A 27,263-nucleotide genomic window follows, 5' to 3' on the forward strand; every position below is an offset into this window, starting at 1 on the left:
CTTGTCCTCCCTGTACAATGCAGGAAGAGAGTTTGGTGCTTGAGAATGGGATCCACAAAAGTCAGCATATGGAGCAAAGCCTACTAATCTAGCTAATAGGAAACACTTTGGACAGGAGTATACCTTGAGCCCAATTCATCAACAGAAGGTACTTGGAGTTGCTGAGAGGCACTTATATCACCTTTTGGCACTCACCACAGTTGGATACCTGTATCATAGCAGTCCTTTCAGACAAGTTACACAGGAGGAAACAGGGTGCCACTCTTTCCAATAGCTCATGGTTAGAGTATTCAACCTTGTCTGACTGAGATGGCTTGAGCCCTTACCTCCCACATTCCAAGAACATGCCCCAATCACCAGACTGTAGGGAGCTCAGCAGAGGTGTAACTTGGGAAGAATGCATCAAGGGCACTATTCTCTTCCCTTCTTGCTCCTACCCCTTACATCCTGGCTTCAGCATGTGGCAGCACACAGGAGCAGCAGGAAGTGAGAGTGGCACGAGTTGTGGAGTGCATGGTTTTCTGGAAATTGTAACTCTCCAGAGTGGCAGTAGATTTCCTTGCTGCTGAGGGGAAAATTCACCCTATTTTTGTCACCAAAGCCTATGTTGAAAAGGTAAAAAAAAAAAAAAAAAAAAAAAAAAATTCCAGCGACAAAAAAAATAGGTTCAATTCTCCCCTCAGCAACAGCAAACTCCATTGCAGTTCTATGAGTCCCAGAATGCCTTGCAACCCATGATGCACACTGCCAGTCCCAGCTGCCTCCTGCAGCTGGAAAATACAAATGGATCAAAGACAGGATGGTAAGGCACTGCTCTCCTTGTTCTTCTGGTGGCACCCAGGGCATGAGCCCCACTAGCCCATACCACATTATGCTACTAGTGCTTGGTGCTCTCCACTGCTCCTGCTGCTATGCTTTGCATAATAAAAAAACCCTTCAGTGGACTAGAACAAGAATATGCAAGAATGAACATGACTCACTAGCTGACAAGGTAATGAGTTTAGAGGGAGTGGGGAAACCTGTCTTCCACCCACCACTGAAAAAAATATCCAATATGAAATACTTCACCACCTGTCAGAGTAAAGGCTGAATGACACCATTAGGATACATTATTTTCCACCCCCTTCCTCAGCCCAGTGCCAATGTGGCATATAAGATATTCACCCAGAGAATTACCCATGCTCACATTAACGTCTACAACATGCTATAGAAGCTGGAATCCTTTGATACTAAAAGGGATTGTTTTCCCCCACCCCATTTTATCGCAGCTTTTTGTGGAGAAATGTAATTTGTTGTATACTATCATGGGAAATGTTATAGGTTAAACAGATGAGCTACAGGAAATTCAATTTTCCGTGTGTGTGTGTGTGTGTGTGTGTGTCAGAATCCCTGTTGCTGAAGCAAGTGTCGGCAGCATTAGGAAGAAAGAAAAAAAAAGAGAAGCAAGACAGAGATTTTTTTTCTTGCTTGCTGTCTTCATTCCAGTATATTTTGCTACTGCTGAAAGCTAGACCTCTCTCATACCCTGGTGTTAAGGACTGTGAAGACTTTCCTTTTGCAGATTGAAGCATTATTGTGATAAAGTGCTGAACAACATTTCCTCTTCCAGTAAAAATCTCCTGGTCAGTCCTTTTCTGCATTCGTTCTATAGTCCCTAGTGCCTTATGCTCTCTGTAGTTATATTAATCCCTACGTTGGATTGGGAAGTCTGGTACATCCTTAGTTTTCCATGGACTATATGTTCATTGTGATAACTGCCATGAACTCTATGAATTTTAATTGGTAGGTGACTGGATGGTTCATGTAATTTGAAACAACTTTTCCCTACTGGAACACCACCCACTTCTAAATAGGCTCAAGTTATTAGTGATAAACAATGATTACTCTGTGAGGGTGAATGGTGGTTTTCAAATGTGTTGGGTTTTAGGGATGCCAGCATATCACTTAACTGTGCATCCTATTCTACTGCCATTAAAACCATGATGAAACTTCCATCCAATTCAATGTTCGAAGTCCAAATCTTCCTCCCTATCCCAAAACAGTTTGAGTAGTCCATGAACTTAGGGCTACTCAGAACACTTCTGTATGGGTCTTTAGGCTGTTTAGGAAAAGAAGGCTCCTTTCAGTGAGGACCAAACCAACAGTTTTGGCAACACAGGATACTGTTCCTTCCAAGTGTGCCATTCCTGAAAAAGCACACACTTTTGATAACTTCTCACTATTTAATGTTTTACCATAGACAGACTCAAAATATTCTCTAAGGTTGGGGTATTAAGGGCCAATGGGAATCAAGTGTCTAAACTGCTTAGGCTTCTATAAAAATCTCACCCCAAGTCAGTGCCCTTTACCATTCCTGTTTAATACAGCAAATTATGATCCCCCTCCTTCCCATGACATCGGTAGTATTTCCAAGATATGCATGGCCAAATATTAGAGTAGCTGTAGCCCACGTCTACTGTAAACCCAATAGTATCAAGTCTCCCTACTGAATTTCAGAAAGCATTTATTGAATTTTATCATTTTCTTTCTCTAGTTCCTCTTCTATTGAGGCAAAAGGTCAGTGATTAACAATAAAAGAAATGAAAAAAAAACAAATCTATGCAAATCCATGGTATCTTTCTAAAACCATAACTAGAATAAATTATATAGATATTTAAAAACAGGCTAACTGTACTGATGGAATCAAATTATATGTGCCAACAGAGCTACTAAAAGAAATAGGATGATAGAGACACATTGATGATACTGAATCCATAGACACATTGTGGAGTTTTCAGGCCAGTGTCTAGTACTGTCTATTCCAACAACATATGTGAAGGCATCTGGAAAAAGATAAACACAATGGTTATGATGGGAGTATGTAAAAATTTTAACTCATGCTGCCACTCACTTTCTGTCTAACTGTGCAGGGCCAAAGCTTTTAACCAATTATTGTCATAGCTTTTCAGCAGGTATAAATCAGCACAGCAGTCCTACCTTTACTGAAGCTACAATGTTGCCCTTCTAGTTATCAAGATATCCGGGGCCTTGTAGAGATGCTTCCCTGTGTTTATAGGTGTAACGCATCATAGACCCATGTTCTGCTAAGCGTTTCATACTTGGATACAAGAAGAACAAGGTACTGTTACTGCAGTATTATATGTAAAGAAAATAGATAGAAAATCTGCTGGCAAGCTCTCAGTTTTGTGCTTGATTATTTATACCAGAGTCCTGAATGAAAAAGGAAGTGACTGTTTCTTCCCTTTCTTACAAGCATTCAGAGGTGTAATGGTGTAGTCAGGTGCTCCAGGCAGCTGCCACATACAGAGGTACTGGTGATTTCCAGTTGCTGTCTCTCTACTGCTGTGATTGTGTACCTGATGCAGCAGCTGTTTTTTTTTTCTGAGTCCCCCACCATTCCCTCTCAAGTCGGCACCAAGGCAGCTACCCCAGTTGTCCCACTCTAGTTATGCCTTTGCAAGCATTCCTGAAATAGAAAGAATGGCCCTAAAGAGCCCAATAGTTATGTCACCATTCTGGGAGGTGGGAGACTTGGCTTCAAATTCTCTCTTCTGCCGGAGAGGATTTGAATCTCAACTTCCCGTATCCTGTGAAAGTGCTCTTGTCACAGAGATTTTGACAAGGGGGAGAACTATCAGCTCTCTTTATTCCACCTATGTTCAGGGTTGGACATAATGACTCTTGGGGTCTCTTCCAACCCTCTTCCCTACCAGAGTCCATCCTGAGCCAAATGCTTTTTCTCTGTAAATTGATGCCGTTATTAAGCTCTCTATTTCTCTAATGCCACTGACTGGATGATCCAGTTTTCCTGAACAGGTAGGTCTTTATAGACTGCAGTACTTTAGTTTGCTATTGTTAGATTTCTTAGTATGCAAAGTTCTTTAATCTCCCATTGTTTTTCTTGTTAACAGATCAACAGGAGTGCTTCAGGATGAAGCATATCTATGAGTATAAACCAAGAGAGTGGGATTCCACTCTATGTGTTCCCAATTACTGAGACACAAAGGGCGTCTTCATACAAGGGGGAAGGGAGTGCTTTAATTAGAGTGGCTCACAGCATCTCATGTATTCAGTGTCCCGCACTTCAAAATGGCAGCAGAGGCACTTTAACGAAAGCTCATTTGACTAATTAGCCATGCTCCAGTAGACTTGATTAATCGAGTCAGCTCCAACTTGCTGTAATTACAGTGCATGAGAGCAGGCAGCCCACACATCTACAGGCACCCCATAAAGATTAGCTCATGGACACAGAACAAGGACTTGATGTACTATTTTCACTAAGTCTGCTGAGGTAGGCCTTCAAAAATAGATCCAAGACAGTGCAGAATTTTGGGTGGGGTATCCCTTCTTGGAGACTCTTGAACAGGGTGAACTTTTTTTAATTGCTGCTACTACACACATTGCTACACTATGCTTTTCTTCTTCAGCACAGTTTTCCTGTTATGGCAGGCACTACTAGGAGCTGTGGAAATATTACACAGGAGAGAGTTTGCTTTGTGTCTTGGTCTCTGATTCATGTCAGTTTTCAAAGCAACATTGATGGGCATTGTTACCGAGCTGGAAGAAGTAATTGCCCTCCATGCTTGTTATAGGTTTGTTTGTACACACATCAGTCTAAGTTACACATAGAATAGGGTGTAAGGCAGCACCATGTAAGATGCCTGTGAACATGAAAGCAGTATAACTACGCCTGGGCTACTAAGCCCTGCTTCTCATCAGAACTGAACTAATAAGGCTATACTGCTTCCGTGTTCTCTGCATAGCACTGCCCAGTGTCATCTAGACACTCCCTTATGGTATTCCCAGACGCCTGCTGCTAATCACTGTTGCCCTGGCAAGCAGATCTGTAAGGCCCTTGACATCTGCTACTGCTTGGCAAAAGGCAACATAAAGGTCAGAGCTGGCATCAGAAGAGAGAGCAGAATACCTCCTGTCCCTGAAGTCACAATGTTTACTTAAATCCATTTTAGCTTTCCGGCTCATCCATGTATTAAAATGCTTCCCACAAGAGACCAGCAAAATTATTCTTCCCTGTTTCCAATTGTTACACACAATACCTTCCAGCAACATCTAGCCCTATATCCCCCACTGAAGTTTGGACAACACACACTCACAGCATAGGCAATCCTCATGCTCTGACCTCAACAGATTAATTAGTCACTAGCTCTCTCCTCCATCAAATTTCCTATGCTGCATTATTAAATCTGAACAAAATGAAACTCGCTCTGCTATCTAGCACAATTACCAGCAACCACCACCCTGATAACACATTTGTTTCCTGTTCCCTTTATTAAAAAGCATCTCTGTACTTAACAATAGCAACACATCAGTCAGCTTATTCTTTTCCACTGCAGTTTCACTTTTACATAATATCCTTATCTCTACCCAGACAATGAAAACCTTGATGTTAACTATCAGCTCTTGCAAAGCTTTGTTCTTTCCCAGAATAAGAGTATCTTATTTCAGGCTGAAGCTCCCATCTGAGCCCCTATCATATTCCCCAACAATTAATTCTATGCTGGCTAATTATACTTTCATATTCTCTCTGCAGCAAATCCTCTGACTGATTTCCTACAGGAATGTAGCACGCATTATAGATGTAAATATAATAAATATTTAATCTCTAAATATATGGCTATCCATAAACTCTGAGCAAATTCTTATTTCTTCTCATATTCTTCCCAAGAGTAGCACATAAATAGGATGATTCCCATTAAAAGGAACATACTGCTTCTAAATTTCCAACACAGTGCACACATATCTCACATTAACATACAAGTTGCTGCTTTTTTTTCATTTAACTTCAACCTGGAATATTTCATGATAGATTTCCCAAAGATCATTTAAGGGTATTAACAGATGAAAAAAAAATCCCTCATATTTGTCATGCTGTTCTCATTTACACCTACACTAAACCAAGAAGCTGGGAGAGCAACGACATTTGTGGTTTGGGGCTTATTGTAAATGTCAGTTGCCAAGAACTGCTTTGCTAAGTTCCCTGCTCACTCTAGATCTTTTTTTTTTTAAATCAACCTTTTCTGGCCACTTGATTTTACCTCCAAGCTTTGCATGTGTGTAATTAACTCCATCTGACAGCAAGGGACCATACGGGGTCACAAATAGCTAATGAACTGTTGGAAATTAATGCTAAAACATTAAGAACAGCTGAAGGGCAAAAAAGGTATATATAAAACAGAATAGTAATTAATTGTGTTCCCTCCCTAGCCCTGCAAGGTTTGTGAATGACTGCCCTACATCAATGAGGGGAATAAAACAAAAATCAACACAAAATGAAAAGTTGGGGGAAGGGTTGTATTTCTTTAAAACAAGTGGTGGGGGGAAGAACAAAACAAAAAATATCACAAAAAAACAGAACCAGAGAGTAGTGCTCGTTAGCTGGGAGGTTAAAAAACTAGACAACCTTTTGCAGCTATCCAGATTGTCTGCAGTTCACCTAATTTTTTCTCCTAAACTTCTCCTGCCTGCCAGTGGCTCCTGTGTTCGATTCTTTGAGGAGCATTTCACTAAAGACACATGTTTGAAGAAAGAGAGAGCAAAGACAGCTCTGCTTTTGGATATCAGGAAGACAACCTTGCAACGTTTTGTCCTTTCTGCTCTGGCCACTGGCTCCCTCTTACACAAAAGTGCTGTAGTACAGAAAGTCCTGGCAGTCATATGAGCAACTCTCTCTCTCTCTTTCTCTCAGAGAGATGGCTCTTGAGAAACCCTGGCTCCAGCCTACTGAAGGATTTATTGATCAGTGACTGCATTTTGAAACTGATCTTGTACTGAAAGTCAAGTGCATAGTGCAATCTAAGCACTAAGTTATCTTTGTCTCATCTCACTCAGTAGACACTCTTATGTGATGACTGTAATTGTTTTTACTAGACCAATGTTGAAATAACTATAAGAGTAATAGCTAGAGCTGATACATTCATGAATTATTATTGCCAGGTAAGAGAAAGAAGTCCTCTGGATAGAAGGTGCCTGTATTGACAGCTACAATTCAGTACCGCTCCAGAGTCCTGTATGAACTCAAGGCTGTGAACAATCTCTGCTACACAAAGCAGTCACTTTCTGACAGAGACATAACCAGGGCAGGGTGACTGGAGAAGCTTTCCTGGGTGCTGGCTTGGTCGAGCAGAAAAAAAATTATGACACGCAGTCATGCTAGTGACAACCGGAAGCTGACACTGCCTGTGCAACAGCTGCCCCAGGCACCCGGCCGTGTTGTTATATCTCTGCTTCCTCAGCATTTTGTATCTTAACAATTCCTGAAAACAGAAATGATTCCTCTGGCATTTGGTCTTATTTTCAATGAGAATCCTTCTCTCTATGACATACATGTGATACCTTTTCATCATGAAACACTGCTGTAATCTTGTGATTAGATATCTAATCACTGCAATGCTGCAGTACTACAATGCTTTGTTAAGCATGTTTGGCTCCCTCTTGTTATTCTTATACACATTAATGCAAATTGAAGGCACTGGTAGTAGATGTCAAAACACTCAAATGTCTTTCTCTCTCCACTTTTGTTCCTGTGTACCTTCTCATGTCAGTTTTCCATCTCTTTATCTCCATGTCTTAAGCACCGTGGCCTTCCATGTTAATTCTTTGTGTACATATAGTACAAAATTGTGCTTTTACTTGCAAAAATGCTGAGCTTTCTTCATTTCTATTATGCAGAGCACTTACTACCCTCTGACTTGGGGTTGATGTATGCAGGAAATAGGCCACAGATATATCACTCTTCAAAAATTATGCTGTATAAAGGACATCCAGTTTCTCTCATTGTTCATCTCTATTTGACTTCCAACCCCAGTGTGCTCAGTTTACAAGCAGTTTTTATTTATTTATTTGTAACAATTTGCTCTTCTGGAAACTCACTCTGGGACCTAAAATGTATTTTTCCTCAAGCATCATCAGCAACAGAGAGAGTTTTGAATGGGAACTTAGTTAACAATTCTGTTAACACTGAGCAAGCTAGATCGGAGCGCCTTACTGCCTTGTCTCCTTTGACTGGATGCCCGATGCCCACAGGACTGACATGTAGAAAGGAAAGCAGTTTCCCTTGAAACTGCTTGGGACTTTAAAGAAAGTACTTCAGTATCTCAATTTTTTTAAATCAGTTTCTAGCCCTGAGGATTAGGGAGAAAAGCTTGAAAATGTGACCCAAGTGCAGATTGAAGGCATGGAAACCTTCAAAGAACCACAAGAGATCCCTTTTCAATCTCATGATTTTTCAGGCCAAATTTATGGGCATGGTTAGGACTGGATATACATATACAAGTCAGGCCTCATGACACATAACTGGTATTTTATATGAGAAGGCTGCCATATTCAAAACAGTTAACGAAGAGGTGTAGGGAAAACAGAAAACCACATTTACTTTTCCAAACTAACTTATTTTAGGTTAAAAGGGCCCCCCAGGGTGTGCACACATGCATGTACACACTGTACATACAAATGTAATGGCTCCACGACAGAAAAACCAATGTGCCTCTCACATTTGATAAAATCTCATAGCCTGACAAGGGCTGGATTTACATCTTATAAGTGGTTCAAAGGAAGTCCAATTTGTCCCTCATGTAAATGAGAGAAGAATCAGGCCCCCTAAAATATAATTCTGCATCACACGCAAAACAGAATCGCTATTACATACAGAAGGGATAAACATGGTGCTAAAATAAGAGACATGTACGTCAACACCATAGGCACTGGCTGGCCATCACTATTAAGTTCATGCTTTCCATAAGGACTAGTATCCCTCAGCTCCTCCAAAACCCGTAAAAGCAGCACATAGCTTGGTTCTCCTAGCACTGACACTATGAACATTTTAGGTGGAGCAGCAGAGAATAGATTGAAATGCCAGTTTTATTCATTTATGTGGTCAAATCAATGTTTGCATTTACAGATTGTAGAGTGCTAGTGAACAAGAGAGGGAAAAGGGACCTGACATTTTGAGAGACCGAGTCTGCGTTCAGCATAGCGATAATGAAAAGCTTAAGTACAGGAGGAAATCTTGCCTGTCTTTGCCTCACATTTCACAGCTAGGGTTAGTCCTGTTGCTACAGTTATGCTAATGATGATGATGGAGAACAAAAGAAAATGGACACATGAGAGGGGCAGATCCTCTAGAGGTTACTGTCCAATAATACTGTGCATCATACCCCAGAGCTATCATTTTCTCAAGCATTCTTGTTGGTCTTTTGGGATTACTCAGCCTCCAATTGTCTGGCTGATGATTTTGACTGAGAAAGGCATGCCTCAAGTGTCCTGCTTGGGCACAGTATTTGCCAGCCAACAAAGTCCACACCCATCCACCCAAAAGGTCTGCAAAGCTCTAGGACCAGCAGCTGGTGAAGGCAAATTGTGCAGACTCAAGGCCTCTGTCACTGCTTTTGGGGCCCAACTTGCTGTCTTCCCATACCAACCACTGATACAAGCAAGAGCTGCTTCCAAATTTCCTCACAGTAAAGAGGCATGACAAAAAAAAAGCCATTGGGAGCATATTACATTACCACTGCGAAGTCTACTAGGCACACAGAGACAATGAGTATCCTCCACTCAACCCTCCCAAAGGTTCAGCAGCCCCTCCATTCTCTCAGTGGCAACAGAGCGGAATCTGCCTGTTCTGTTGGGAAAGACAGTGTTTGGTGAGCTGAGGGGCTTCTCTTCATTGGGGTCAAATGGCATGGCTGGCCCCACATGACTTTTGTACATAGGTAACTAGAGACCTAGAAATAGGAGCTCTGTTTCCAACTACAGGACTGGCAATTCCCTTATCCCAAAGTCTAACCACTCGCTCAGTTTCCTTCCTCAAGGGAACACGACAGACATGAAGAAAAATATGCCAATATTTTACTAGCATCCTGAAAAAGAAGTAAAAAGGCACAATTTTCTCACCTCTGTTGCCCTCAAATCCTTCCCAAAGGCCTATAAAAACTTATGAAAATATCAGTTAGAATCTTAGGCTGGGTACAAACATTACACTTACTGCGCAAGTGTTCAATAAACACACAGAAAATGCTCTACAGCCATAACCAAACAGATTTGCATGTTACATAGAGCAGGTCCCACTCTTCATTAACCCTAGATGGATGCTGTATCAGACTAAAGTACTTTAGGCTAGAGTGCTTTATCAAATGTCTGTACCAGATCCCATCACAAGTCAAGGTAGGCCACATTCCACTGGCATCCCAGGGACCCCTCGCTGGGTGGCCTTCTAGCCTTGGCTGGTGCTGGTCTGCTTTGGGCAAGCACTGACCCAGCGCCACCCCCAGACTGTCACAGATTAGAGACAAAAAAGGCTCAGACTCTTTCCTGTACAACTGGGCAGGGGGGTGGAAACAGCCTGCCCGATGTATGGACCTAGCCTAGCCCACCCCTGCCCAAGACCTGAACCAGCAAGCTGGGTGGGAGGAGGTTGTGCAGCAGAGGGGCTCCATTCCCCTCCCTCCTGATGGCTGCAGCTCAGAGCTACATGCAGATTTTCACTGCACTGGGAGCTGTGGACTAGCAGATGGAGGAATGGAGCCCCCCTACATATCGGCATACCCCAGTTTGCTAGCTTGGGTCTTGGGGGTGAGCCAGGCCAGGTCAATGTGGCAGGAGGGTCCATTCCCCCACCCACCTGCCCCCAGTTCCCAGTGCAGCAAAAATCTGCATGCGGCTCCAAGCTGCAGTCCTCAGTTGGCTGGGGCTGGCAGGGGGGAATGGGGCCTCCCTGCCATGTGGGCCCAACCTAGCCCTCCCTCCCAAAACCCAAGCCACCAAGCTGGAGAAAGCCCATGTCATAGGTAGGCTCCATCCATGCCCCAGCCTCCTGATGGCTGCAGCACTGTATGGGGAACTGTGTGGGGAGGAAAGGAGCACCCCCACACTGTGCAGGTCTGGCCCAGCTCCCATCCCCACCCCCAAAAGATGTGAGCCAGCAAGCTGGAGGGAGAGGGGTTCCTGCATGGTAGGGAGACTCCATCCCTATCCCCCTCCCCACCTCACTCCTCAGATACTACCACTGACAGCAACCAACTGGCTGGGGGGGGGGGGGGGGTCGGGGGGGCTGGGAGGGCCATGCTGGCCAATCAGGGGTGGCCGGCTGCTTGGCTGAACTTGGCTGAGCTCAGCATGCTCTAGCAGCCTCCTGGGAAGTGTGTGGGAGTGCCCCCAGCCTGCTGGTTTCAGCCAGTGCAGCCAGTCTCCAAGCCCAGACCACCAAACAGCGAACATCTCTTCTGTTCACTCCCAACCTAATCTAGAGCGTTTTGAGTAAAGCACGATACTGAAGAGCACTTCCGCCACAGGCTTTTTGAACTTCTGTACTTAGCCTCAAACTACAGGCCAGATCCTCTGCTGCAGGACACTAGGGTAATTGCAGTGGAGCAATGTCAGCTCTTAGCAGCTGCAGATCTGGCCCTGAGTGCCTCTGAGACATTTTCTCCTCCTCCCCACTTCAGACACAAATTTATGATGCAAACCGCACTTTCTAAAGAGACAGAGACCAATGTTCTGTGCACACAAAGAAAAGGAGGTGGTTCCCATGGCAACAATCTTCATGAAAGACCTTTCAAATTCATTCCTTTCCCTACAAGCCCCCTCCTCCCCACTGCCCCATATTCTCTGGCATGTCTCTCTCACATCAGATTTTACAGAGCAGATTGACAGCACAGTAAAATAAGGACTTAGGTCAGACAGTCCTCTAGCCACCCTGTTATCAGTGGAGATCCATTAGGGGAATGGAGGGCAATGCAGATCCTCTCACAAGGTGCTGTAATTATTCAGACAAAGCAAACCACTGGAGAGTGTCTGAACACCCCACAGGCTGGGGGCAGGCACGAGGGAATTTTGAATGTTAATCCAAAGGCAATTCAGACTTCAATTACGTGTAGTTTGATGAAAAGCAGGAGAGTCCCAATTGCCAGGCTGTAGTCACATTCTCTGAAATAAATCTAAATGAAATACAATTGTTGCTGTAATTGTCTAAAGGCATTTCTTTGCACACTGCCTATTCCAATTTGGACTATTGTGTCAGGCGCTCTCATTTTTACCCTCCTGTTTCCAATGTCTTTTACCTCCTTGTAAAAGAATAAATTTGTTCTGTTGAATGTATGGAATATGCAGCTGTCACATGTAGCATGTGCTGTATACCAGTGATGCTCAACTTTTTTCCCCTGCAGGCTGGACAGGCAGTGGCTGGTCCATCTGTGGACTGGATATGACCGGTGATCCCAATCCAGCACCCAGGGCAGGCACTGTGGAGGATGGGGTGGGAGCTACAGGTCAGTCCCAACATGGCCCTGCAAGGGATAGGAGCTTGATCCAGCCTGCCTGAGGAAGGGGAATGGCTTGGCACTGTAGAGAGGAGCATGGATGGGATGTGGCCAGGCCCCAGAGGTGAAGGGCCATGGCCCAGCCTTGTGGGATGAAGGGGGCATGGTCAGGCTCTGACTGGGTGTGCAGGGCTTAGGGTTGGGGAATATGGCAGGGAGGAGGATGGCTGTATTATTGGCCATCTCTTCCACACTGTCAAATTTCTGGACGCATAGGGAGCTCTGCAGCCCAGATGAGATGGCTCCATGTGATGCATTTGGCTCAGAGGTTGAGCACCCCTGCTGTATACAATTAGACTTAAGTGGGTGGCTTACTGCATAGAACATGGGATGGGGCCTCAGGAGATTTAGGAGCTATTCGTAGCTCACTTTGGGCAAGTCAGTTCTCTCTTTTGTGTCTCAGTTTCCCCATCTGTAACAAATGCAATAATGATCCTGACCTCTTTGTTAAAACACTTTCAGATCTACCAAAGGAACATGACAAATATGAGATCAGTATTATTAGTATGAATGTGGCCCTTTTATAGGATATAATATAAAAAGTGTGACTAACCTATACATACAGGTGCATTCAGACACACAAAATATTACTGTATTTTCTCAAATCCAAGACTAGGTTTTTTCTCCATTCAACATGAGGGGGAAAGTCCTTTGTCTTGAATCCACGTACAAGTGAGAGAAAGGGGACAGGTAGCTGCAGCAGCTCTCATTCCAGCCCTGACCAGGCTTGGGGTCAGAGTCAGAGTCATTGTCCTCTCCCACCCTCTCCATCCTCTGTTTGCCCCACCAGATCCCCCACTTCCCCATGCCACTGCCTCTGTCCAACCACCATCATGGCTTTGGCTCCAGTTCTGCTTGGCTCCTGCCCAGCCATGCAGCAATGCTGATAGCAATAGCAGCTCTAGGTATGACCCAGACCAGAGTTATGACCAGAGATGGTGCTGCCATCATCACTGCTGCCTGCCTGGGTGGAGGCTAGAGTGACCCTGATCTTCATGCTCTGGACCAGAGCCACAAGGGAGGTTAAGCAGAAGTGGGGGCCAAATGGAGGTGGGGGGGCAGGTGCCAGGGGGGCAGGAACCAAGATGGCACAGGCACCATGAGAAGCAGGCATAGGGGAGCAAGTGGTTGTGGGTGGCAGGTGACAGGGGGCACAGTGCAGGAATCAGGCCACTTGATTCCTTAGCACTTGCCCCCCTGCCATGGTGGTGGTGGGGTGGGGGGAACAAATTTAAATCAACCCTTCAATAATTAGATTATGTATATGGAAAATTATTTTAAAATATATTTTTATGTATGGAATTTAAATATTGGGGAGTTGACTTAAACTCAAATTCATCTTAGATTTGGGTAAATACAGTATGTATTAGTGTTCACATGGAACACAAAGGCTTTCAACAAAGGCTACTGTGCTTTTTCATACCCACAAAGAATGCCTTAAGAGTTGTATCACTCCCCATCCAACTCTGCTCCATCTTATACATTCAATTTTGTTGCCCGATGCTCTCATAAAATAAAACCCAGAGCAAAACCATGTAGCCATCAGCACACTATAATTTAAAGGCACTCTCACTGAGCTTTATGTTCTAATTCCAGTGGGATCTCTATGCTCAGAACAAATGGCAGAATTTGGCACACTACATGGAACATATTGTAACATATCTGGTGCATGGGGCAAAGTTACAACTACGTGAGGCTTTCTTTCTACTCTGAATTTCTTGATGTGTTACTAAGATTTGAACTTTAGCACCTTTACATGTGCAGGGAGGCTGCTCCCATGCCCTGTAATTATAGTGCGTCGGAGCAGACTAAATTAATTGTTAAAGCATCCCCATTTTCTAGTGCAGGGATGCTGATACCTGTGACGCTCCAGGCGCTTTAATTAGAGTGGCCCTCAGACCCGCTCTAATTAAAGGGCCCTCCCTCCCCCGCCCCACCCCCCCTACTCCTGGAGCATCTATAAATGTCTATAACGCCAAACTTCATAGGTACTGGGAGACGGGATTTTTTTCATACAAACATAGTTATTCTTTTTCCTTAATTAGATTACAAGGTCTCTTAAATTAACTAAAATATTAATTTATAAAACTATGGTGAAACACAACCAGGAATAAATGTTTGTGGACCATCCACTTTAGACCTTAGAAATCACATTTGTTTACTTCAGTTAATGGAGAGACAGGTAGCTCAAGTTACACTATATGACTAAAATTTCACTTCAGAAAAACTCTTTCTAGCTGAATAAAAAACAAGTTAAAGACCAGGTTTAAAAACTGATAAGTATGATCTGACATGTCATAATTCCAGGAATGGATGGACCACAAGGAGTTGGGAAGAAATGAAGATGCAGAATATGTAGGTTAGGGGAAGCTGGCGAAAGGAATAGCAAAGCAGAAGTGATTCAAACTACAGGTCGAAAATGAAGTGGTACCAGATTGTCTCAGAGTAGAAGTAGGAAGTTCTGCATGGAACAGGGCTGGAGACCAGAACACATGGAAAAGGTATTAGGCAGATGAAAAAGAAGGTGGAAGATGAAAAAGAGAGCTGAGGAGGGTGTGGGAATGGCTATGGAAAGAAAAAGGGAAAAGCAGAATCTTTTAACCACACTAAGTTTTCAACAATTGAATTCAGGGGAGGGTGGGAGGAACTAAACATGTTTTAACTGCACTGGAAAAACAGACCCTTTCCCACTGCACTGTCTATTATCTCAACATACCACACAGCTGTAATTCTGCATTTACCCACTTCAGGACTTTCTACAGTGTAGCTGGAAGCCTTGCTTTGCAAGCCTGTATTCACTTACCCAATCCATACTGTTGATATTCATTTGAAAAAAAACACTTGGAAGATTTGCCAAAGCACCCAAATAACTAGCTAAGAGTCTCTGGCCTAGAAATCAAGAGAATAGACAAAACAAGCAGCCTACCTGAATGCTTTCTGCAAACCATTAGAGTACATTAAAAATACCAGTGTAGGAGGGGAATGGAGGTAAAGAACAAATTATGTATTGCAAAAATGCATTACAATTGAGTCATTTCCTAAAGGGGGAAGAATGTAAACTCTGGTGTGAACAAGAGAAAATTTGGTAACTTCATGGTAAAATTATGAACTGAGATACTGGTAATCAGTTCTGGTAATTAAACGACAGTTGCCAATTTTTGTTCTCTTTTAAGTAAATCTTTCCCAAGCCTAGTTGCACTATTTGCTAAATGTGCGTTCACAAGTGAATAAGAACGAATGAGCCTCAATCCACTAATATTAATGGTTGACCAGACACAGCGCAGATCTTTCACAAACAACAGGGACAGATTTGAAAATACTTCCAGGTAAAGTTTTTGCCTGTTAAGGAATAAGGAAGTAAAATTACTTTCTTGCCCCCTCCCTTCCCAGTGTGGCAGGCATGCAGGTAGCAGCTCAGCTTGCAGGCTCGAAAGGGCTTTGAGCCATTGGTGGGACTTTCCCACCAATCAGGAGGCAATGAAAGAGAGGCTGCCCTGCCCCTGCCTGGATAGCGGGGGGCAAAGGGGAGGTGAAGAGCCCTGGACCTGATTGAGAACTGCACCTTGCAGGTCCAGCAGACTTTGGGGGTGGAGACTCCGGAGAGAATAAAAGGACATCATGCTCAGCACACAGGGCAGATGTGTCCAGAGACTCAAGAAGAGTGGGGTCCAGAAGAGCTGCGGAGACATACCCAGTGGGCGATTACCCAGAAGAACCTCTGAAGACACGGCTCGGGGATTCAAATGGCAGGAGGCTCCCGTGGTGCACAACCCGGTGCACAGAGCCTTGGCCCTGGGAGTTGTTTGAGACCGCTCGGATCACCTTGCAGTGCATGGACCAGTGCACAGAGCTTCGGCCCTGGGAGTCACTTAGGGCAGTTCGGGCCTGGGATCCTGGCATAAGGCCAGGCAGCCGGAGCTGGCAGCACAGCTCAGCATATCTAAAAGAGCTCTCAGTGCCCAGAGCGGGGCCCAGGGAAGCCCTGGCATGAGGCTGGATGGCCAGAGCCAGCAGCAGCATGGCTTTGTGTAGCCAACAGAGCCCTCAGTGCCTAGAGCAGAGCACAGGGCCATAGAGAGAGGACAACCCTTGGCATGAGGCTGGATAGCCAGAGGAGGCAGCATGGCTCAGCCTGGGTGCCCAGAGCAGGGTGCCAGGCCATTAGAGGAGCTGGAGGCACCACTGGGGAGAGGCCATGGGGAGCCAATGTCCAGGGGATGAGCCCTGACTGCTCTGGACAGCAGGAGCGGGTCCCACAGGGGAGGCACCCTGGGAAGGGCCCCTGTGGGATCTAGTTATACAGGGTCCTGGGTTGTGGGATGGGAGCCCAGTGCTGTCACAGAGAGAGGGGGATTCTGGAGTCTTCCTCCTCCTCTCCTGGGAGGCGAACCCAAGCCCAGACTCAAAAGGAGAGGGACTTCACAGGACACCCCATGGGGTGTTGAATGTGCCTCATATTTTGTGATTGATGTAATGTTGATGTTAATACAATTATGGGTATTCTTTAAGATGGTCATATTGAGTTACCTGGTTGCTGCCTGTATATGCTTACTGAAATGGTACCTTGACTTACCTGTGTTTATTCATTTTGTTGTCTGTATGTGCCTACTGTATTGTTACCTGACTTGACTGTGCTTACCTACTGGGTTGCCTGTATATGTTTACTGAAGTGATACCTTAACCTACCCATGCTTCCCTGTTTCAGGATCCATCACTCCTCTGTGCCTGGGGTGACTAGGGGAGTCACCTTGCTTGTTGCTTATAGGGTTCTCAGGTGTTGGTGCTGGGTGCGACACCCCAGTGGAGGGACAGTTCCCAGACCATCATTTATTTTTGAGTATTGTTTATTGTCTATCCTTTGTAAATAGTTATTCTAATATGTCAGGTGTATTTTTATATTTATATTATGAATCAATAAACTGTATATAGTTAAGTAACATTTTCCTGGCCTGGCTCTATAGAGGATATAGGGATCTGAACCCAAGTGGCAGCCTCCCTCTCACAGCACTATTGCCCGTCCACCTATCCCATCCAACTGAGGACAGGGCACACTCTTGGGTATACCTGGACTATGCTATTTATTTCATTTCTTTCTAAATGATACTGTATACTACTTAACCTCAAAGTGGAGGGGTCCAAGAGAGATGCTGCTTGCATACCTCTAGGAATAAAAAGATTATTCTTTTCTGTGCAGGGAGAAAGGGCATGCAGGTGGGGTTAACTAGCTACAATCAACCAAATGACAATGAGAAGTAAATGGTGCCTTCCAGGATTATAGTGCTACATTCAGCAGTTGGGGATCTAAGCTGGAATCAAGTGAAACCATGTGATTTAGCAATCCAGGTACACAGCAACCTGCACTAATAATGCTTCTAAGCAAACCGGCAAAGTGGAGCCGGATATCATCAACCACTTCAGTCCAAGAAACTCATATATGTTGTGTCATAGAGTTTAAATGCTTTACACAAGTTCTTTTTTTTTCAAAATCTCTCTGCTACTGTGCTTCTTCCTACTCACCTTATGTTATTGCAGCTCCCATAAAGACTTGCTCTAAAGAATTCATAACTGTAAATAATCTGGAAAATGTCACTGTCATTTAAGGTATGTGGGATGCCAGTCAGGATAACACCTTTTTTGTTTTTCTGCAAGCTGTGTCATAATGACCTATAGCTAAATTCAGCAAGAACAGAGACAGAAAAAGACCCCATACCGAAAATCAAACTAAGATGAAATTCTTCTAAATAAAAGGAAGTATTCCCTCCCAGTTACTGTGTTGCTGTGACTAGATGGTTCCCGAGGACCACCATGACATCTTCGACAGGTTGGACGGGTTGGACATATGGGCAGAAAACAACAGAATGCAATTCAACAAAGAGAAATGCCAAGTGCTGCACCTAGGGAGGAAAAATGTCCAGCACACCTACTGCCTAGGAAATGACCTGCTTGGTGGCACGGAAGGGGAAAGGGATCTTGGAGTCCTACTGGGCTCCAAGATGAACATAAGTCATCAGTCTGACGAAGTCATCAGGAAAGCTAATGGCACTTTATCGTGCATCAGCAGATGCATGACGAACAGATCCAAGGAGGTGATACTTCCCCTCTATCGGGCGCTGGTCAGACCGCAGTTGGAGTACTGCGTGCAGTTTTGGGCGCCGCACTTCAAGAGGGATGTGGATAACCTGGAGAGGGTCCAGAGAAGGGCCACTCGTATGGTTAAGGGCTTACAGGCCAAGCCCTATGGGGAGAGACTGGGGCACCTGGACCTCTTCAGCCTCAGCAAGAGAAGGTTGAGAGGCGACCTTGTGGCTGCCTATAAGTTCATCACGAGGGCACAGAAGGGAATTGGTGAGTATTTATTCACCAAGGCGCCCCTGGGGGTTACAAAAAATAATGGCCACAAGCTAGCAGAGAGCAGATTTAGACTGGACATTAGAAAGAACTTCTTCACAGTTCGAGTGGCCAAGGTCTGGAACGGGCTCCCAAGGGAAGTGGTGCTCTCCCCTACCCTGGGGGTCTTCAAGAGGAGGTTAGATGAGCATCTAGCTGGAGTCATCTAGACCCAGCACTCTTTCCTGCCTATGCAGGGGGTCGGACTCGATGATCTATTGAGGTCCCTTCTGACCCTAGCATCTACGAATCTATGAATCTCTCCTGTTGCCCCTCTGTCTTGTCTGGCCCCATTCAAGTCTCACCAGATCACAACCTGCTCGCTCACTTTGCAGGTGGTACAAGTTATCATTTGAGCAAGGCCTCGTCCCTCTGTGCTGCTCAGCCCTCTAGCCACAAAAACTTTGTCGGCACTTCAGCTTTCCCAGCTTTAGTCCCTTTCCTTTGGCAGGGTCCCCTGGCCGAAGGTCCATTGTTCTGGACTCCAGCTTCTGGCCCCAGCCCAGCTTCAAGCCACCTCTATTCCTCTCCTGGGTCCAGGCTTTTTCCTTCCCGGCTGCAGCCTGCCTAGGTTCACCTGGTTACACATGTTTTTATCGATTGGTTCTTCATTACTCCAACAATTTTTGGAATGTAAAGTTTAAAATTCAGTAAGACCCAATGGAAAGTAGATTTAGAAATTTAGAAAAAAGATCTACTTTTCAAACATCATTCTATTACTTTTATATTTTTACAGTCAAGTGCTGCCTTGGCATACATTCTTTCACTTTTATACTAGCAAAATCCCTATTTTTTCTTCTCCTGAAGTGCACTGGAGTTTATCATAATCTTGAAGGATACAGAAACTGACCAAGCTGAGTACTGTATTTTCCCAAATCCAAGATTACTCTATATTTGAGATAATCCCCCAATAATTAGATTCTATGTATGAAAAAATATGAATTTGGTATGATTTTCTATGTATACAATCTAAGTACTGGAGGGCTGTCTTTAATTCATTCCCCACACTGCTACAGCAGGGAAAGCAGTAGCAGGGGGCAGAGCTGCTGCTGATTGGCAGGCAGTGATTGGAGCTTCCATGTGCTCTGTGCCCTGGGAGGGACTGGAGCCAGAGCCAGAGCCAAAGCCACACCTGACAGTAAGGGGAAGGAAAGGGGATAGAGGCTATGGTGTGGGCAGGCAGATGCAGCTCTGACTCTGGCCCCAACCCAGGTTTTGGTTAGAGCCAGAGTTAGAGCTAAAGCAGCTGTCTTTCACCCACTCCCACATCTCTCCCTCACCTTGTACTTGAATCCAAGATGAAGGACTTCTCTCCCTTTGCTGAATGAGGAAAAAACCTCATCTTGGATTCCAGTAAATATGGTCATTTCAGAGGGCAAAACTTGATCCTTCTAGCATGTACAGATAGTCACAATAACTTTATATATATATATATATATATATATATATATATATATATATATATATACTGTTTGTAAACTACAAGAAATTTGTCCATGTAAACATAGAACAAAAACCAAGAAATCAGATCAGTTGATGTTATTCTAATGTGTAAAGTGCGATATGTTAACCATAAGCTAGAAGTCTTAGGACCCCTGAGGTTCAAACTCAGGTCTTTCTAAGCTTGTGGGCAAAGACCTGAGCTGTAGCACCACCAAGTAGCTGCTTGGATGCTGGACCCAGCTGAGCCTGGACCCTCCCATAAGGCTCTCAGTGGGGGAATCAGGTGTCCCAGGGGTGCCATTTGGAACCACGAGTCTCTGATGGGAGGGCTATAAAACCTTCCCACTTCCTGCAGGGCCTTGTCCCTACAACAACACTCCCAATATCTCAGTGGTGGACCTGGGTGCCTGATTCTGGTCTCCTACCCCCGTCTTGGACCCTCCTGCCTCCTCGCCTGTGTCTTCCTCCTGCCTTGTTGCTGCCTCAGACCTACCTACCTGCCTCCTGTGTGTTGTATTCCTGACCTTGACCATAGATTTGCTAGCATAAACAACTGGATTTGGACTGCACCTGGTACTGTGACCTTTGGCTTGGCCTCTGGACCTTCAGCAGGGTTTCTGAGCCCTGGCCCTGCCCCTGCCCCTTGTCTGGGTCATACCCATGACAGTTTTCAGGGACAACACACAACCTCTTCCCAGGTGCTGAAGTGATACACCTCACCCCACCATTGCAGATCCCCTACCCATTTGGGGCCTCAGGAACAGATTGCCTTTCTGCAGCAGCCCCATAACCTGGTTGTCTAACTGCTGGAGGAAAATAGAGATTTGCAATCCCAGCTCATGGAGTCTGAGACTGTCAGGAATGCCCTTTCTTGCCTCTCTTTGAGTGAAGCACCTCAGTTCTCCTGACAGAGTGGAACAATGGCCCAAGAGAAGTCTTCCAAGGCTTTATTAATTAATGCCACTTATGTTTCCAGATACATTCCCAAGAGTATTCCATGGACCAAGCCAAAACAGGACTGGTTTTGAGTCTCTTCAAGGGAAGAGCCCTAGCTTGGGCCTCCCCACTGTTAGAACAGAGTCATCCTCCTCTCACAAACTGGGAAACTTTCTTACAAACATTTGCTTCCAAGTTCAATGATCCATATAGGGCTAAGACAGCAGAGTCAGCTCTGAGGAGGCTCTGCCAAACCCCAGGCTCAGCCACTAATTAGGCCACTGAATTTTAGTAGTAAGTGGTAGATATTGGCTGCCCTGGTCCACCACCCTTTAAGAAGTCATTACAGGAAGATTTGAGATTACCTCATACCAGCCCTACTGACTGAAAACACCACCACAGAGAATGCCTGTGTTTTTAGTGCGGGTTCCCAAGCTGTAGAGTATTCACCTACCCTGTCCCAGTCCCTTGGCACAAACCACTGGACTTGGACTGATACCTGGTACTGTGACTTTTGGCTTGGCCTCTGAACCTTCAGTATTGTAGACACTCCTGATCCCTGATCCCACATATCTAGGTCATACTCATGACAATCACCATTGGTGGATCCAGGAGAAGCATGAGGGAGGGTTGGCCAAACCCCCGTTAGCTGTGCAGCACATATGTGATGAGCTCTCTGAGCTCACCAGCTGGTCAGCACGTGCTTTGGCTGGAGTCACTGCTTTCAGGCAACTCCAGAGTCCACAATAACCAGCTGGTGAGCTTGGAGAGCTTGTTGTGTATGCAGCACATAGCCAAACGGGGTGTGGCTACACCAACAAAACCCCTGCTTCTGCCCTTGACTATCACTGTCTGAAGCTAAAGAGAAGCTTTGTCCTTGCAAATATTGAGTAAACAGACTACAGCCTTTCTTGGACAGCATTTGAAGGATTAAATCAGGAAAACTTCCTGAAGAGATGGTATGCAAGATTACCTAGGTCAATCAATCAGTAGTGCTCAACTTCCAGTACACAGGCCAAATCCCATCCACAGGTCCATGTCATCCAGACTGCATGGCTCCCCATAGGTCCATAATTTTGGCACAAGATTGCACAAGCAATTAACACTGCCAACACTCCCTCCACCAACCTTCCCAGCCATGAAGATCAGATGACATAGCCCCATGGACTGGATTGGGGTAGCATGGAGCAGTAGGACTAATCCAGTGTACATGTGGTGGCAAACCCAATCCAGCCGCCATTCTTCCCCTCTTCTCCCCTGTTGCTGAATTCTGTGAGAAGGGAAAGGGAAAGGGAAGGGAAGGGGAAAGCAGCGGCAGCTGTGCTCACCCCTGGGGTCTGGAGCCCCATAACAGCAGAGGCTATGGCTGTGCTCTGATCAGCTGCTAAGCTTGGAGCTCACTGCTCACACAGAGCTCCAACAGGAACCTGTGCTTACCAGGCATGAGCTCGGAGCTTGCTGCGCACGTGTGGCACAGCCAAAGTGGGGAGCAGGGACCCACATCCTTCTTGCCCATTCCTTGATCCACTGCAGGTTAGTAAATTTATGACTGTGGAATATAGTAAGCAACTGGCAATCCTCTGGATCATGGTGTACACATAAGAAGTCTAATCAAATGCTTGATGAATCTGACTGACAAGTCCAGTTTGAGAGCGACACAGCTTGTTACAAGTTTCAGAGATCGATATGTTGTCTGAGTTGTAATCTAAATTTACAGCATGCTGCTTTCATCTTTCTCACTTTGCTTCTTCCCTCTAGATCAAAGTCACTTCATGTTCAGCTTCACCCAATATCAGAAGTTCCCTCCAGATTGGACCGGATTCTGCTCACTCTTCCCAGCTTTCTACATGGATGTTGAACAAATTTATATAATTTTTGCATACATTCTGGTACTGCCAAAGAGGGCAACAATGCTTTCTAGAGCTATCTCAAATCCCACAATACAAAATATGCTTGGGGATATGGTCGTCTCCCATTCTTCTGATATGGCTGATCCATCACAACCTCCTCTTCTTAAAAGTGGTTTCTAAGTGTATCCGTCCTGTGCGTTCCAGAACCTCTGTGTTGTGTATTCTGTCTTCCCACTTTATTTTCAAGATCTTACGCAGTCATCTCATGTGAAAGCTGTTCAGTTTCTTGATGTGCCTAGGATATGTAGTTCATATTTCTGAACTGTAAAGCAGAGGTGATGGCACATAAGTCTCATAGATTTGCATCTTCACCTTAGCTGACAGATTGCTGTTATTTCATGCATGTTTCTGTAATAGCCCAAATTCTTAGCTGCTTCTCTGATTCTATTAGTCAGTTCAGTCTGAAGGTCAAGATTCTTCCTGTTCGTAGAACCCAAGTAGCAAAAATTGTTAATGACACCAAGAGTTTTATCCTACAGATTGATCCACTGCTGGTTAGTAAATGTATGGCCAGGGAATGCACCTATCAGACAATGCACAGTTAGTTACATAATTGAACAAACAGTGCATTTGTGTATGTAAAAAGACACATAATTACAAAAGACTTTGGATCTGTGTGCCCTTGCACCTAGCTGTTGTCCAGCCTGATCACCTGCTCAACAGTGAATGAACCTAACCAGATACAGTGAACTAATTCTAACTGTATCTGTCTGCTCAAAGCATGCTGCTGTTGGAGCTAACAGCCTCATGGGAGCAATAACACGGAAACTCTGGAGCTAACTCATCCAGTCTGGCCCCTTATTTTTAACTATTACCACAAAACCATCCCTAAACTGGCTCCTGTTGGAAATTAATTTCACTGGGAGCAAGCTCAGATTCTTGCAGTAGATTAAATCAACTTTTTTTTCTCCTTATTCATTATAAGCAATGAAGTGGTTTCAGTGGGACTTAAACTTGTTAAAATGACTTATGAGCCAATTAGTGAAAGAAATGCAATCACCAATAGATTCAATGATCTTATTAAAGTTTTTCATGGATTCCTGATACAGAAGTCTAAAATGCTGAGCTGATGCTTTAATTCAGGGACTATCTATTTATTAGTCATGGAGGCTGCCTAAGTGGGGGAGATATGAACCAATGGCACACTACAATTTTTACTTTGCTGGATATTTTCAGAACTCAAACTTCTTCCCCTTTCTTCACCCCCTCTACTCCCACACTCACTGGGTACAATATAGAAATAGACCCCATAGTAGGGACCAGCTGAGACTTTCCCTGGGCACCATACCTCCTGTATTCGGCATGGCTCAGGCACTACCCACTTGCTAAGGACTGTGCCTAAAGGCACATTCAAGCTTTAATTTAAAAAGTTATGTGAAAATAAAAACATATATTTCTTCCTTCTTACTATACTACCTGCACCTCAACTTCAGTCAAAATAAAAGTCAAAGTCAGTCATTCCCCATCTGATAGCAACATAACTAAGAGACAAGAAGTTTCCAAAAGGCCCCTCATCTCCCCACCCCCTTTTTTTTTTCTGAAGTCCATAATAGGTTAGAACGTATTGGGAGCCAAAGTCAGCACTGAGTCTCAATAGCTTTCCAGGCACAATTCAAAGTATCTGTTTTGACCTAGAAGGCCCTAAATAGTCTGGGCCCAACATACCTATGGGACTGCCTTCTCCCTTACACCCCATCATGATCTCACCAACACCCCATCTCAGCCAAGATCAATCTCCTGCAAGTGCCATCAATATGCTGAGTCCACTTGGCAAAACCACATGGGAAGTCATTCTCCGCAATCGTTCTATAGCTCTGAAACTCCTTACCTCTTGAGGTCTACTAGAACCTGAGCGTGGACATCTTTCAGAAATGCTGTAAGACCTTCCTGTCTGTACAGGCACTTAGCAAACAACACTAGACAGACATCTTGTTTGGGTGGGGGGGGTCTCTGTTTGATGCTAATATTCTAGTTCCCTTGTTTTGTTCTATTATCACTCTCTTGTTTTATAAGTCATTCTGCTCTCTTTTTGTAAGACACCATAGGCCTTTGTTGGGAAGGGCAGCATATAAATGGAATGAATAGATATTCATAAATAAATATTCCAAGGGTCTGTTCCAATAAATAGTTACTACACACGCCACAAAGCCCATTGCAGTTCCAGCTACAGTATAGTTTTGCTCCCCACTGCTGCAACATTGTTGCAAGGACTACTTGCATAGAGTTTCATCCATAAGTGTTTACAGGATCAGAGCCTAATTTAAGACAAGGTGTGCAAGGAAATGCAAGAGACTACAGGAGAGAAACAGGGTGGATGGGAGTGGGGACAAAGCAGCAGTTGCAACAATAATGACATAGTGATAAATATAGCAGCCTGCTATCTATATCTAGGTGAATGTAGATGCTCTGTAGGTCACTGCACACAGCAGATCTGCAGCATACACTCTAATCTGACATGATAATATATGCAGAAATAGAGATAACCAATCTGCAGCATGGATGCCATGAGTGCCATGGGTAGCCTCTGTGTGGCACTCAAAGACTGGGGAGGCAACAGGTGGCAAATAGGGCAACAGTAGCAAGCAGAGCAGCAGATAGGGCAGAGAACCAGTGCTTAAGGTGAGGGCGTCTTTGGGTGGTCTTGTATTTGTCGCTCTGTCTGAAGATGGTGTTCGTGATGACAAGACCATGGTCCACACATTTGCTCAGGAGAAGTATACTGCTGCAGTTGGCTTTCCCTACTCCTTCCTTCCCATTCCAGAGCTCCAAGTCACACCAGACTGGTGTCGAAGTCACTGAGGAGAATTGTCTTGTCCTCCTTGCAAGCATTAATCAGAATATCTAAGGTTGGAGCAGAACTGTTCTTTGACATCATTTTCATCATCAAGGATTGTGGCATACGCACTGGTGACTGTGGCATACTGGTTCTTACTGAGCTTAAGATGAAGGATCATAAAATGCTTCTTAATGTCCACAGGGAGCTCTGTAAGTTGACTGATGAGCTGATTCTTGATGATTAAGCCACACCATAAATACATATATCCTGGACTGATTTCTCCTTCCAGAAGTTGTAGCCTCCACCCTCTTCATTTAGCTGACCCTCATCTGATCATCTCGTCTCACTCAGCTGCAATGCTGATATTGCATCTCACTGGTTCCCTGGAGACGATGGAAATTCTTTCCAGTCATTCAAGGTCTGAATGCTCCATGGTGCAAAAATCATTGTTCTTATGATGTTTTTGACTGCGCAGAAAGTGATCTTCATGGACACAGTTATCCGGCCATGAGCAGATGAGACAGCCTAGGTTTTGGGCACCTTTTCAATCCCCTTCCTCAGGTAGGGTAAGCAGAGGAGATCCTAAATAGGGCTGCTCAGTCACAGTGGCAGCTGCTGAACTGTACCCATCTCAACCCAGGTACAAGACAGAAATCAGGTTATGGCCACTATTACTCCAAATTTGAACTGGGATTGAGAGTGAGACTGATAACAAGGAGACTATTCCAGTTACAACTCAAAACTTTATTAGGATACACGAAAGCAGAGACTTATTTGTATTAATAAAGACAGTGCTTACATAGCCTTGGATTCAAGGGGAAAACAGGTCCACCAGCCAGGCTTCTCTGTCCTCTTGAGTACTTTCACTGATTTGATTCCTCTTCTTTTGCTGAGCCTTGGAGAAGTCCAAAGTTGTGTAATTTAACCACAGGTATATACTTAACATGGAGTTTTCCATATTGGGTTATACTTTGGGGCTATACTAACCCTTTTCATTTCCTTGAGTTATGCTAATACACCTTATTAATCACTGTCTACAGTGCATGCTTAATCTATGTCATTTCTACATAGGTCAAACTTAGGTAAAGTTGTAACATGACATAGCCTATTACCTGTAGCCCATGCTGCACAGGCCTATGATGCATGTATGGCCTACAATCCTTTCCTTAAGTTGGCTTTTTCAGAATCAGACTGTTACCAACTTATGGCATGGGTCTTATGCCATAAATCGTAGGGGAGGAGGAGACCTCACTGGGGCACACTACCACATTGTGTAGAGGCCCCAGCTCCTTAACATACACACATAGTCACACATATCACAAGTTTTGCTTGTCAGCAGCTTCAGATGCAGTTTCCCAGAAACTCCTGTACCTATCTCCTTGAAACTTGGCAGGCTTCATGCCCTCAGAAGGGGCTACCAACCCTGTATTCATCCAAATCTGCCAAAACATGACAAAGTTATAGGCAGTTTTGTGCTTC

This window comes from Alligator mississippiensis, chromosome 1 (assembly GCF_030867095.1).
Source record: "Alligator mississippiensis isolate rAllMis1 chromosome 1, rAllMis1, whole genome shotgun sequence".
Taxonomy (NCBI): domain Eukaryota; kingdom Metazoa; phylum Chordata; order Crocodylia; family Alligatoridae; genus Alligator; species Alligator mississippiensis.